This window comes from Silene latifolia, chromosome Y (assembly GCF_048544455.1).
Source record: "Silene latifolia isolate original U9 population chromosome Y, ASM4854445v1, whole genome shotgun sequence".
NCBI classification, from domain to species: Eukaryota; Viridiplantae; Streptophyta; class Magnoliopsida; order Caryophyllales; family Caryophyllaceae; genus Silene; species Silene latifolia.
This window is the reverse complement of record NC_133538.1, coordinates 323,326,221-323,338,370: the sequence shown is the minus strand read 5'-3', so window position 1 is coordinate 323,338,370 and position 12,150 is coordinate 323,326,221.

Below are 12,150 nucleotides of genomic sequence, written 5' to 3'. Positions count from 1 at the left end.
ATGAGAAAACTGCTATAGGTTTGTGGTTGAAGTTGGAATCTTTGTATATGACAAAGACTCTAACCAACAAGTTGCTTCTTAAGCAGCGTTTGTTTGGTCTTCGTATGCAGGAAGGTACGTCTCTCAAAGACCATCTAGACCGTCTTAACTCTATTTTTCTTGATTTACGTAATTTAGATGTTAAGGTAGATGATGAGGATGCTGCCTTAATTTTGTTAGTTTCTTTGCCAAATTCGTTTGAGACTTTTGTGGAGTCTTTTGTTGTTCGTAAAGATTCTTTGACCCTAGATGAAGTGAGGTCAGCGCTTCACACTAGGGATTTGCGCCGAGTAGCGTCAGGTGGTGTTGTAGACAGTAGTCCTGTAGGGCTTTTTGTTAATTCAGAGGGTTCTAGTAAGGGTAAATCCAAGTCTAAGGGTCCTCGTAAGAATGTCTGCAATTACTGCAAAGAACCAGGTCATTGGAAAAATCAGTGTCCTAAGTTGAAGGAAGCTGGTGTTTCTGCTATTGCACAAAACGTTACTAAATACGATTCTGAAGAAGATTATGCTCTCGTTGTTGATGTTATTCCACGTTCTTCGGATAATTGGATTTTGGATACGGGATGCGTTTATCACATGTATCCTTTTAGGGAATGGTTTACTTATTATGAAGCTTCACATGGGGTTAATGTTGCCATGGGTGACGGGTCTATCTGTGAGGTGCTTGGAGTTGGTACTGTTCAGGTTAGAACATGTGATGGTGTTGTTGTCTTCCTAAAAGGTGTTAGGTATGTTCCACATTTGAAGAGAAATCTTGTATCACTTGGGATGTTAGTTGATCAGGGCTACAGTTTTCAAGGTGATGGTGGATCTTTGTGTGTTGGTAAGGGTTATTCTGTTACTTGGAGAGGTGTTAAGGAAGGAACTATTTATGTCGTTGAAGTCACTTTGCTGACTGTTGGAGCATCAGGTAATCATTCTTCTGTCTCTCTCGAGTCTAAGTTGGGGCATATGCAACTTGGATATGTGAATGATACTTTGAAGCACATCCAGTTTGGGTCACTTGGGTCACTTGGTGATATTTTGGATAATTCGGGTTTCGATAGCTTTAGTGAGAATGGTAGTGTTGACAGTAAGGTGGAGTCTATTCCGGTACAGGTCAAGCTACAGGGTTCTCAAGACAAGCTATCTACTTTTGTCTCTGCGCCTCAATGTGGCGGTCTGCGCCCCAAGATGTGGGGCGGTTTGGGGCTCTAGGTGGAGCCGTTTGTGGCTCTTGAAAGAGAGCCGTTTGGGACCTCATAAAGGGTCATTTGAAACTTCGACAGGAGTTTATTCTTTGGAGCCTTTGGGTCGGACTATCTTGTGTAACAATTTGTACCTTTGATGGAGGTAATTTGTGCTCGCTTAGAATGTTTGTTTTTTGTCTGGTTTCGACTTGAGTTTTGTTGCCTTGGTGTAGGCATATTTGTGGTGGTCATGAAACCTAGTATACTCAAGTGAGACATTTGTTTTGTTCGTGGCATTTGTGTTTTGGGACACCTTGGTACGACGGTATATTTAGCCATGTAGTTTGGAGGAGATTTTGTTTGGAGTCTTGTGTGCGTTGTTTTGGTACACCGTTCCATCATAGTGACATTGGGTATCTTATATATTTGCGTTGGCATTTGGTAGCTTTTGTCTTTTTCGGAGCTTGCTACGTTTGGTCTTCCTATTGGTATGAAGATATGTTGGGTACTTAGTACAATTGGTAGTTTTTTAGCTTACTACATTGGGTACTTCGTATATTGGTCACATTTGTTGCACACTTGGTTCGTTTGTCCGTTTTGGGTGTTGTGTTAAAGTCAAAGTGGAGAATATCGGGGCAGGTAGTGACTTGAGGATCGACTTCGTTGAAGCAGTTTTGGGTTTGGTACTCATAGTTTGTTTCGTGTTTGAGTAATTCAAGTCAAGGTGGAGAATTGTTAGGAATTTGTGCCTTGAATTTGTGTGGAAGACAAACTAAGCTAAGGTACAATTAAAGATACGAAATATGCTAAGGAAGAAATTGGAGATGAAACAGGAACATATGTCAAAAGAAGACCCGTATCCGCGCGAGTGAGCAATTCTCTACGGGCCGCATGCATTACTCATATCGACGCTAGAAATTGGTAATAGGCGTTATATTAGTTGACTTTGTTTATGTTTCTAGGAACTTAGTGAGTGTGGGTCCCACTAGTATTTTCCTATTAGTATCTTGTCTTCTGTGCTTTAGTTTCGTACTTAAGATTTGGGTGACTTAGGAAATTATTATTAATAATTTCCTATTAGTATTTATTTCTTAATTAGACTAGATATTTTATCTTGGGTGGAATAAATATATAAAGACCTAAGTTTTATTCTAGGTTAATTAAGAGAGAGATTTGAAGCACTTTGATAAAGAGGTCCATTTGTGAGGTTCAAAAGAAGAAGAAAACTCGGTTTGTTAGAATTTCTATTATTGGTGTTAAATCTGTCTTTGAAGATCGGAGGAGTTTGTTCAGATCTTGGTAGGCCTCAAGATTATTTGTCCTTCATCTTATTGGGGTAGTCTCTTTTAATCCTTTGAGACTACTATATTTGTTGGTAGAATATGGTATACTTTTGGCTCATATTGAGCGCGTGTGTAGCAGTCTACTGTTGTACTATTTTCTCCACTATAGTAAAATTTGATCTCCTCGCAAGGTGGACGTAGCCAGTTATTTTACTGGTGAACCACGTAAATATGTGTGTCAACTTTATTTACATTCGTTATTTATTGTTCTTATCGCCTTATCAATTAATTGTTTGGGTAATGGGACGCCTCCGTTACAATAATTACAATAGAACCGTGAATACTTAAACCATATTTTATTTGCATTAATCTAATCTTTAAAATAAAAGATGCTAATGTAAAAATAATGTAACACAAATTTTCGTTTGTGACGGGCATATTCGTCGCAAGCTTGCGACGGGCCAAATACAACCCACATAGGGAGATAAGACAAAAGCACATTGTCTAGGGAGTAGCGTTCTCTTTTGTCTTATCTACCTATGTGGTAGTATTTCACCTGTCGCAAATTTGTGACAGATATACCCGTCACAAGAGAGACTTGCTGATAATGTAAATAATCTTTAAATTCATCACCTATCTATCATATACGGAGTGGAGTTTGGTGCCTAGAAGAATTTTTATTGTAATACAAAAGTAGTTGCTCCACAATTTGATTTGGGTTAGAAAACCATATTAATCCGTATATATAGTCATTCCCAATGTGTAATTATGTTGTTCTACGTTATTTTGTGTAAAATTATGTTCTGCAATGTTAGTATGATATCGTGCATGTTTTAGCATAGAACGTTGTTGCTGTTGTGATATCTTTGGTATTTAATTATTTGCCCACCTTTAATCTTATAATTTTCTAATTATTTGATATTAGTTTTGCAGGCAATTTATGCTGAAGACCTTTCAAATAAACAAAACTTAAGGTAATAAAATTTGATTAATATCATACTTTGCACTAATTACAATATAATTTGAGCCACTTAGGTAATCAATTCGTTTGTAACCATGGTAGTTGGGTACGATGATTACGATCAATTGTAGAGACAAAACCTCTTAGAAAAGAACAAGGAAACGTTGTTGGGTGAAAAAGAGTATCGATGAGATCGAGAGACATCCACTTTTGAGAAAGGTTATGATGATAAGAATTCGAGAGTATTACGTAGTACTACTTCACTGTCATACGTTTCATCAACATGTAGCATGGCGTCGCCAGGAAGTCGAATCAAAGTGTCTAAGGTGCCGTTTCGGTTTAAGTTGAAACCCTCATAGCCGCAGCTCTTGCATTGGTTTTAATCGGAATGGTGAACATAAGTGATAATAATCAAATATCGTCCTAGAATTCAAGTATAAGTGAAATTTACGCTTGAAAATTGTAGTATAAATTTGTAATTATGTGGTCATATGCATTGTATGTTTGCTTTCTCAATTCATCCTTCGGTAGAATAAAGAAATCGGTAAGCACTTGATAGGGTTATTTTCAGTCGTTGGCCTATCAAAATAAATTCTAAATTACTACTAACTTGTAGTTAGTGGCAAGAAAGGGTCGAATCCACAAGGAGGCGAGTTAATTAATCTAGTTTGTTTATATTTAATTAAGTTCGTCGTAAAGGTAACAATTTTATGGGGTTTGTTTGGTTTGTTTTCTAAACTAATTGCAAGATAAATAAAATGAATTCAAATATATTAAAAGTGTCTAGGGATCGGGTTCACTAGGTACTTATCCAAGGTTAAGATTTAATTCATTGATTGAGCAATTTATATTGTTGAAAGTCATACGATCGGTCGATTCTAATATGTCTTTTTAGATCTAAACTTAACATCCGATCGCTATTATCAAGTCAGTCTAATTCAATTATCGTGGCCTGTACTAGTCTTATCCCGGTCGGTGAAAATCCTAGTTTGCAAGACTAATTAACCAATTCTGATCAGTAATTAATTAATTAGATTTAAAACAACAATTGAACAACAACAAAAAGCAGTTTAACAATTAAATCATTAATTAAACCCCTTCTAACAACCTAGATCCCCTTTCACCCTAGATTAATAAACTAGTTACTAATAAATCGAAATAATCAAATACAAATAATAATTGAATGCATAATTAAAATAAAGAGAAGAGAAGAAAAATTTAGTCTTGAATTAAACGCAAAGAAAGAACAAAGACGGAGATAGTACAGAAAACGGAACTGACCGAAGCCAAAACCTCAAAGTAAAAATCCCCTACTATGTACTTATTGTGCTTTTATTTAAAAAAAAATAGTAGCTATGGACTACAGGACCAACTTTCAACAAAGCCCATCATCACTCTTTCCGTGTTAGACAACTAGATAAGGTAATTAAGATCAACATATAAAAGGGCTTTGACTTCGCATATGGCACGTTATCTTCCTTCGATTCTATTGCCTAAACTTGTACTGCCCTTGAATGTTTAATTCCCCCAAATTAACTTGATTCATTTTGCTCGTAGGCATCTTCTTGCGTAAAAACTCCTTTCTGTAAATAATTAAATAAATTCGTAGTAAACTCGAAAGGAATGAAATATAACATAAAATGCACTAAAATCATCGACAACTAACTTAACATTTGGGGAAATAACTATATAAAATATAGGTAAAATATGCACTTATCAAACTCCCCCAATGCTAGACCTTTACTCGTCCTCGAGTAAACTCAAGAGGCAAAACAAGACAATACAAAACAAGATCCAACTAGTGACAAAATATAAGGGAACGAGCAATAATTCAACCAAGATTTTCGAAAAGAATTAAACACAAGTTCAAAATCATTTTAATTTCGAAATAGATTAGACCATAATTTAGCAAGCAAGAACAATCACCCTAACAAATCCTCAAAATATCATGTAATGTGTACAACTTACCATTCATTCTTACCACAAACCGTCTAGACAAGTGACAAACCGATGGACCCTCACTTTCGGGAATGTAAACACGGAAGATCACTCACTCTCATGTGTCCAAGTGATGAGGATACGGGTCACACATATAACTAAGCCTAAACTTGCCGACTAATACATGTCAAGAGGACTTTTAAGGGTTGTAACGCGGCTAGGGGTCAAAGGGAAGAAGGTGGATTATTATGGGAATGTGGTGTTAAAGAGTAAGAGCTAGAGAAGAACATGTCAAATCTCGGCCAAAGACAAGAATGCAAAAAACCTCCAAACAAATACTCCTCGTATGAAATATAGCACAGACACGATTTTATTATCAAACTCCATCATATACAAGTTACACCTCCATTAGCAATTGAAATTCAAACCCCATTTATTAACGAATGGTATCACAACTTGAACTTCTATTTTATTTTTTCACTTCTTTTTTTCTTTTTCGTAAATTTTTTCATTTTTTTTTCTATTTCTTTTTTTTCTGTTTTTTTCCTGATTTTTCAAATACGACAACCCTTCTCATATAACAAGTATTTACTTAATCACCGTCAATACTCCCTCATGCTTCGCTTGTACCGTACCTCTTATTTAAACCGAGGAAAACAAACACTTCACTAGCCCTTACTTCGGTAGCATAATGTGGGAAAACGGGTTAAAATATCGGGTAACAAAGAAACAATGCTAAGGCTCAAAGGGTTGCAAATAGGAAATATTAAATTCAGGACGGCTTTTTGGCTAATTTAGCTTATAAACAAATGAATGCCTCTATCATTCATGCAATCCTAATGGCAAGTACTAATCCTATAACCACTCATGAAAGAACTAGATTGGCATGGATGTTCCAATCTTGTTTGGCTCATGTGATCTCATGGCTTTTTGGTCACACGGTAATATGTCACAAGTCTAGTCATACCGTCTTACCACTAACAATGTCACGAGATAAGAACAAAACAATTATTCCGTTGGACTATCAAGGGCAAAAACGTCTCACAAACCTCTAGTGATCAAAATAGGAAAATAATTTGCAAGCAAACGATTTCAAAGTAAAGACTCAATCAAATTATGCTCATTATCCGACAAGAATTTGCCACTGAATATATATGATGGTTTCATCATAATTTTAAAATTTTCAGCATATTCACAGTATTTAGGAAACGATAGCCCAACAATAATATTTATCCCTCCCCCATGCTTGAATCATGCAATGTTCTCATTGTAATCAAAATAATCAATAAAAGCAAGGACATAATGTGTAGGGAAAGGAAACGAGCTCACCCAATTGTGGGAAATGAGCTACTAATTTCTGTGATTGTGCTCTTAAATGGTCCGGTGCTCAGTGTTTGGCGCTGGTTTGAACTTCGATGATTATATTTTAAATTAATTTAAAAGGTTTTTTCGATGTATAAACTTTTTAATGATTTAATAATAATGTCGTCTTGTGTTTATTGTCAAATGTTTTAAGTCGATTTTTAAACTTTAATTTAATTATCGTTTTAAATAGAATATTTAACTCTGTTTTTATTTCAAGTTTTCAACTCGATTTCAAGCTTGTTTTTTGCTTGATTTGGGCACGATTTTGGAAGCAAACTCAACCCTACCTTTGACCCATATCTCTTGATCACTTATCCCATGTACTCAACTCCCATATCCATGTCCAAAATCCCTCCTATTCACGTCCAAACCAACAGCCTAACCCACGAAATCAGTCCATACCTCTAACCCGTGCTCTGTCCAAAACAGTTCCCAAACCCGCATTAAACAACCCTGAACCCGCATTCAACTCAACCTTCAACCCATGCCCGAGATCCATACCGTACTCCCATGCCTTGATATCCAAGAAAAACCACCTAAAACCCTACACAAGCCACTAAATAGCTGCTGGGCAGCAGCCTTTGCGAAACAGGTCTGAGCTGCTTGTGCACCTTCAAAACCTTACGAAACCTCCATTGCTCTTCCCTATATATACTTCACAACCTTTAGAACCTACCATCAACAGCCAACGATAATAACCTAGAACAAACCCTAAAACTCGAATCAAATTAGGACGAAAAACAGAGCAGAAACTTGCTCTTTTGTCGTGGTTTTTGCAGACGTTATAACAACCCATTCAAGCCTCCATTAGAACCTCTAATCTCCCCACATATCCTACTACTATTAACACACAACACTCAAGCAAAAAACCTCTAAAAGGCCCTCGAATTCACACGAAAAAACGAGTATTCAATTACTTTGTTTTCGTGTTTGTTCTAGCGCAGACCTACTCCCTTCTCCCTCATTTTTGGTGCCCAATTCCTTAAAAAGAGTCCTGCTCACTTACAAATATTTAATCTACGTTCTTTTTAGTTTTCAAAACATCTTTCAAATCTAGTTTTCGTTGAGAAACGAGTTTGCAATTCAAGTTTCAAAACCGCGGTTCAGATTTGGAAAAAACGTGTCGCTTTGCTTTGTTTCTTTGTCGACGACGGCCCCTCGAGATAAAATATACGATCGATTATGACCCAAGATAGGATCAACGATACATGTAGGTTGAGGGTGCATCAAATCCTCCTTCTCTCCCTTTTATTTCATTTTTTTATGTTTGTTTTTCATATTTCGTTTTGTATATTGTTTGTTATTGTTTATCGTTTAACATATTAACATAGAAACTAGTTTAGTCCGATTATGAGTTAAAGTACCACCATGAACACCCGCGTTGATTCGAGTTTAAATGGGCTTAATCGCTAGCGGCGATTGCCCTCGCTCGTTTACATATCCTCGTGTTCAAGGTAGGACATTAATAAAATGAAGAATGACTTTGTTTCACGCGTTTTGGCCTCTCGTTCGTTTTACTCAATTCGACAAACCCTATGGCCGTTTGCATGTTAACTCGACCTCTGATTGTTAACTTATAATTCAATTAGATGACTTTAGATCGATTTAATAACCTAATTAGACAGACTAGGGTGTTTCGACGTAGCATATAAAATCGATTAACAAATCCATAACCTAATTGAATGCATCTCTTCTACCACCCGATTTCTCGCTAGCATAGGAGTGCGTGATTAGCATCCTCCTATCAACATTCAATGAGTAAGTATAAATCTCATAAAGTATGACCTAATTCGACCCATTAGGCTGTGTAGAATGCACGTTTTGTGCGACATCTTCTCAATCGTCAACGTCGTTTTCTAACTTGTTCTCTAACTCGTTTTGCAATCGATCTAACCTAATGAATCTAACCTCAGAATTAGGGTACACTCATGTATATAGACAGTGTTTGGCCATGTGTTTTTGTAACACCCCCATACTCCAAGTGCCTTACCAGGACCACTCAGGTATAAGGATGCTACCATCTCGGTTACCCGAGGCAATGATAATCAAATAGACAATAACGAAACAACATTTAAATAGTAATACTTTAGCGAAAGGTTACAATCCAAAACCAAAACCAAAATACGAATACAAGTTCTCAAACCAACTGTCTAGCAACTAACTGAAATGTTTATTAAACTACTAAGCTACAGCGGAAGACTTCTATCATCTGACGGTGGCACATCCCAGCTATCCCAGTAACTCGACTCATACCTGCTCAATAAATGCTCACCATTCCCGAATGGATCACCACAGTTTTTAAAAAATTAAACGGGGTCAGTACTAATCACACAATTTATATAAACCAACAACACAGTAAAACAAACAGCTCAATCATCACAGATATTCTCCAAACTCCAAACCCAACTCCACATTCCTGACTACACACTAAAGTGTGTAGCCCTGCCAGAGTGCCCATCACAACAGATCACTCCTCGCCGCCAGTGGGGGACCGCAGCCTTTCCCACCTAAGCCCCGCTCATCTCCATCGAGGGATAAACCCAAATCCATTAATGTGCACATCCCTTCTGTGGCGGGTTCCACAGAAGGCGAATCATGGGCGTGAAGCCACTCCCGTAAGTGACTCCACTCAGCCAGGGACGCACCCCGAAGAACATAGACAGATACAATCAATCACAGCTACAACCAACAATCAAAGCCAACAACCGTCACAATACGAGTATGATAATATTCAACAATCACAAACACCAATCAACACATCATGGGACTTATCTTGAGTAGGGAAACCTACCGGAAAGCACAACACAATCGAGACGATCTCACGCTGATATCAAACCGCTTCCTCTACGAATCCTCCTCCTAACATACAAACATATAATCACTACCAATCACAAAATACAATAAAACCCCCAATTCCCAATATTAGGGTTTAACTAACTTTAACGAAATACTATAAAAACGGTATATAGATCTTACCCTCGACGCAAGGATTACAACGGGATTTGCCAACAATGCGATTGAAGCGAAGAACGTAGTTTGATTTCTCTTTTTGAAAGTAATTAGGTTTAAAAGTGTGTAAAGAAAAGTGACGGAAGTTATTATATACTTAATCGCATTATTAACAAAACCCGACAAATCATCCCTCGTAAACCGGCTACTCGATCGAGTAGCTGAGGTACTCGATCGAGTGCCCCCTTACTCGATCGAGTAACTACCACTAATACAAATCCAGGCAACTACAACGCCCCTTTAACAACGATTATTCACGAAAATCACAATAGACGTTGTAGAATGTATGGCGCGAATTTTACTAAAATAAATTACAACGGGTATGGTTATAAAAACCGTTGTTATTAGTTTTAACAACGGGTCACACATGCACAACCGTTGTTAATAATTTGGCGCAAAATTGGCGCAAAGTTAGTGAAAAGTAATCACAACGGTTACTTTTGAAATCCGTTGTTAAAACTTATTTAACAACGGATGTTTTTTACAACCGTTGTTAAAACATATTTCACAACGGTTGTTGTTTAATAACCGTTGTTAATACCTTCCATACTATAAACCACACAAATGAAGTCTGCTGCTGACCACAAAACACAACCCTTAATACACAAACACAAACACAAACACAGCAGACAAACAAACACAAAACACACACTCTCTTTCTCTCTTTCTCTCTTTCTCTCTTTCTCTCTTTGTCTCTTTCTCATCGTCGCTTTATCTTCTCGCCGTCACTGTTGATTTCATCGTCTATTACGTTCTGTATTTATCAGGTAAATCTCGCCGTCACTGTTAGTTTCATCGTCATTATTTTCTTTTTCTATTTATTTCTTTTGCATGTATGTGTTTTTATCGACCATTATGTTATTTGTTTAAGTATTGTTCGCATAATTAGTTAGTAAAACAATGAAGAAGCAAGATGAAGAAGTAAGATAAACATAATTATAATATATATATATATATATATATATATATATATATATATATATATATATATTTATAAATACATAAATTTAAAAAAAAATTACATATGTAAAAATGCAATTCTTATATTTTCATAGAGGATCTTATTCTGCTCTATCGTATCCGTCCTCTCCTCCTTGGCTATTTGGAGGTTCCGTTCAGCAGTTGCTATATCGTCATATAGCTGCAACTGCTGCTTTGCTCCAAATCAAGCCATCTTCTTTGGCGTGCTTCAGTGCGGATCGAGCATCCGCAAGGTAGCTCGTGAAACTTTCCTCAATATGGAGGAACCGGCGGATGACGTTGTTGTTGTTCTCGATCATGGTAAGAGTCTTAAGGATGAAATCATTCATTTTGTTGGAGTTTTTTGAGTTTGTTTTGAAACATTAAGTAGAGTTTGTTTTAGCAGTTAGGGTTTGGAGATGAATATATTGAGATAATGGAAATGTTAGTTGAGATAATGCAATGTATTTATACTAAGCAATGTGTGGGTTGAGTTGCTTTTTAATTAATATATATGTTAGGAAGTTGTACCATAATCATTATCATATCTCTCAATAATGCTGCTTCAAATCTTATTACTAACCCTTCTCATTCCATATTATCCGTTCATATGTACAGTGATGTCAGTAATAATGCATGCATCGGAATTCTAACGGGCCGTAATTATGCATGCATCTAGTAATATTTAATTTAATTTTTTTTTAATTTTTTAAGAACAAACAACAACGGGTATTTACAAACAACCCGTTGTATTTAGTTATAACAACGGTTTTGTATATTAAAACCCGTTGTTATAACTTTCCCCCCAAAATTGAGTCACACTTTCCACAACGGGTTTTTATACATAAAACCGTGGTTAATAGTTTTAACAACGGTTTCCTTAAGTAAACCAACCGTTGTTAAAACCTTCTACAACGGACGCTTTAACAACGTCCACTTTTTTATATAGCAACGGTTTTTGACCGTTGTTATAGCCTGTATCTGTAGTAGTGTACGTTACTTGATCGAGTACCCAACAGGTCAGAAACTATTGTTAAGACGCAATCACCCTTACTCGACAGAGTAAGGCCTACTCGATAGAGTACCCAGAGACTCATAAATCCGTAGTATTAGAGTCTTCCCTCCTTAAAAAGAACTTCGTCCCCGAAGTTCAAACCACAACAAAACAAAGACACACTACAACACTCCCGACTCCACAAACAAAACATAACTCAACATAAAACATGTTACTAACCCAAACTCAACCCGACTCAACGACAACAACCATACCGACACAACATAAAAAGGGTATAAAAACTCTTAAAAACTCTTTGCGATCATCTCCTACCCCCTAAAAGAAAAAAGGTTATGCCCTCGTAACCATACATACCTGATCAAAAAGGAAAGGGTAACGCTCTCTCATGGCCTCCTCTGCCTCCCATGTA